Source organism: Geospiza fortis, unplaced genomic scaffold, assembly GCF_000277835.1.
Source record: "Geospiza fortis unplaced genomic scaffold, GeoFor_1.0 scaffold34, whole genome shotgun sequence".
NCBI lineage: Eukaryota > Metazoa > Chordata > Aves > Passeriformes > Thraupidae > Geospiza > Geospiza fortis.
The window spans coordinates 1061118-1064832 of NW_005054474.1; positions in this window are offsets into that span (position 1 = coordinate 1061118).

Below are 3715 nucleotides of genomic sequence, written 5' to 3' on the forward strand. Positions count from 1 at the left end.
TTTTTTTTTTTTTTTTTTTTTGCTTAGTGCCCTCTGAGCGCTGCAGCCTCAGAGATCCAAGAGATGACACCTTGGGAGGACCAATCCCACCAGCACAGTGCTGGGTTAGGCTCCATCACCCCAAAAAGAGAAGGCTGAACAAACTCTAGGGAGTTCTTTGGGGGCTTTCCTATCATCCCCTTGGTCCTTAAACTTCTGTAATTTCCAAAAAACACAGATTTTGCCTAAATGTTCAACACCAAAAGAAAGCACCAGGGAAATGCTACAGCAGCAAGGGAGCAGAGCAGTTACCCAAAGTATTTTCTCCTCTCTGTTCCTCACAGCTCTTTTGTCCCACACAATTCCATCAGGTGAGCCCTCAGCATTCCTTGGAAATTCATGGACACAAATTCATTCCCTTCAGCCTTCACAACCCATCTGCCCCCAAACAATGCTGCTCCATCACACACCAGCTTCCACAAGCACCCCAAAACCCCACAAGTGGCATTGGGGCGTCCTGGATTTCCAGGTGTTCCAGGTTCCCTGCCAGGACCCAGCTGTGCCAACAAAAACTCTGCTGGGTGCACAAATCCCAGTCCCAGATCCCCTCAACTCCCTCAGAATTTCACCTGCCCTAAGCAAACACCAGCAGAAATTTAAAGCTGCCCAAATCACTTCCAACCATTCCACTGAACCCCAGCCAAACTGGGAAGGGGGCTGGGAGCAGGCTCCAACACATCCTTACCTTTTCCTTGTGCTCCTTTCCAGCCAAGGAAAGCAGAGGCAGCAGCACAGGCTCCTGGGGCCAGAGCTGGGCTATTTGTGAGCTCCTAAAGCCTTAATTAACCAGCTGCAATTTGAAGGTGGCCAATGAGAACAACCCTGCTGAGCTTTAATCTCCCCCTGGTTCCTCCTCCACTCTCTGCTCTCCTGGCTGCCAAAGCTGCAGCCAACACCCCCAAAAGGCTGAGGGGTGGCAGCCCTTGCTGGGCTGGGATTATGGGAAACAGCAAAGCTGCTCCTGGCCCTGCCCAAGGATTTTGTCTGTGTAGAATCCTGGAATGGTTTGTGTTGGAAAGGACCTTCCAGACCATCTGATTCCACACCCCTGCCATGGGCAAGGACAATTCCCACTGGGCCAGGCTGCTCCAAGCTCCATCCAACCTGGAGCACTTCCAGGCACTTTCCTTCTGCAGGAACATTGCTCTTCAGATCCACACAGCTTCACCTCAGCTCCACGACAGGAAAACTCCTTCTCCTGCTCACAGATCCAAACCACTCCCACAGTGGGACCCCCTCCTCCACTTCACTCCCTTTTCCTTCCCCAGAATACTCCTAACTAAGAGAAAAGACACTTGGGCTGTGACCACGCCTCACTTCTTTCAAAACAGCTAAAAATAAACCTAAAGCCTTGCAGGTGTTTCCTCCTGCCTCCCTTGTGAATCCCTTCTCTTGCTGCAGATCTGCAGAGAAAAACTAGGAGGGAACAAAAGGCATTTCCATGGAACCCCACCATGGGCTGGGCCCTCACAGGAGGAAAGGTGGTAAACTGGGAATTTCACAGAATTCCAGAATGGTTGGGTTGGAAGGGACCTTAAATCCCATCCAGTGCCACCCCTGCCATGGCAGGGACACCTCCCACTGTCCCAGGCTGCTCCCAGCCCTGTCCAGCCTGGCCAGGGATGGAGCAGCCACAACTCCCAGGGCAATCCCACGATGTCCCTGCCCTCATTCCCTGCTCCCCAAACACCACAGCCCTCAAAACCCACAGCTAAAGCAACAAGAAACCCCCAAAACACCAGATCTGGTGGATATGGGGCTTTTTTCTCTCTCCTGTTTGGTTCCAGGAATGCATTGGTGCATCCCATTTCCAAGCCACAAAGATGTATTTATTTTAGGCAGAAGCTCAATTTTTTATTCCCCCTTTTTGTCAGATTTTCAGAGCAGCCAATCTGCAAATATCCAGCACAGAGGGTCTCCTAAAAATGGGTTGGGATCTAGCCTAATCCACCAAAACCAATGCAGAGTTGACCAGCCAGAGAACAGCCCAACTAATTAACAATATTAATCATCTCCCACACCTGGGCCTGAGGACAAACAGCCACAAAAACCCCTCTGGGCTGTAGAGTGGTCACAGGAGGTTGTCCCCAAGGCAAGGAATGGCTCCTGGTCTGCTTGTGCTGCTAAATTCACCCTGGATTTTACCCCAGCAGGGAAGCAAAGGACAGACATCACAAGAGTTAAACAAATTAAAAGTGATTAGCAGAGAGGCTTTACAGGGAAGGCAAAGCCACCTTATGAAGAAGAAAAGAAGATTAAAGCACGGTTTCCCTGGAGCCTTGAGAAAGGTCTCCTGGATTAGGATTATAATCCCACCCCCTATTTTTAGCAGGTTTGTTATAAAGGTGCCACCCCCACCTTTGTAAGATTTGGGACAAGTTCCAAAAAGGGAGAGAGCTCCTGCTGTGACAGACAGGGAATTATCTGCAGGGAGGTTCCAACCTTCCAACCCTCACCCATCCTGTGGTTCTGTGAGGGGCAGAGCATCCCACAGCAGCGCAGAGCTGGAGATCAGCCACCTTTTTCCTGGAAATAATTACCTACAAAGCACTAATTAGCCTCTGCACTGGCTGCAGCCCTGGCTTGCAGGGAGTGGTGATGCTGCATTTGCTCGAGGTCACTGCAGAAATCAGGGAGCTCCAAGGCCATTATTCCCAGACCATGCCCTCCTGTAAACCAGAGCCCACCAGGAGGATAAAACCAGTTCACCCAGCTGGGAAAACCTCTAGAGAGGTGAAGCTCACACAGGTGTGGTTTTACCATCCACTTCCTCACATGTGTTTTAGGACACCTGAAGGATGCTTGTCCCTAAAGCCCTCTAACCTCACCCCATCCCACAGTGCCCACAAACCCCACAAGCACATCCCTGACTGTTTCATCCAACCAGGGACACCTCGGAGCCACCCTGGAGCAGCTCAGCCATGGGGACCCGGTGTGGATGTTGGGAAAGGCACACAGGCAGCCTGGGGACAGCCCCGTGGGGCTGTGACCTGTCCCACCCCCTCAGCCACCCCACACGGATAGCACAGGACAGAGCAGGGGGAGCTCAGCCTCCCCAGGGCTGGGTGGGATCAGCACCCCCAGGTCGGTACCTCAGTGTCCCAGCACCCCCATGGGGCACTCAGCAGCCTGGGGCCAGCTGGGTCCCCTCAGCTCAGGGCTCCCAAGAGGGGCTGGGGGCCCTCAGTCCAGGGCCCTGTGAGCAGCTGAGCAGGCTGGGGCCTGCTGGACCCCCTCAGCCCAAGGCTTTTGTGAGGGGCTGAGCAGCCCAAGGCCAGCCAGGACCCCTCAATGCAGAGCCCCCAAGGCCAGCCAGAACTCCTCAATGCAGAGCCCCCAAGGCCAGCCAGAACTCCTCAATGCAGAGACCCCAAGAGGGGCTGAGCACCCCGGGACCCCTCAGCAGAGGAACCCCGTGAGGATCACGGCAGGTTGAGCCCCCTCAGCCAAGGACCTTTGTGAGGGGCTGAGAACCCCAACCCCGGCCAGGACTCCTCATGCCAAGCCCCCGTGAGGGGCTGAACGCCCTGAGGCCACTCAGCCCAGGACCCCTGTGAGTGACGGAGCTACTCGAGCTGGCTGGACCCCCTCTGTGCACGGCCCCTGTGAGGGTCTCGGCCCCCCGTGGCCGGCCGTGCTCCCTCGGCCCGCGTTCCCCGTGAGGATGCGAGCCCCG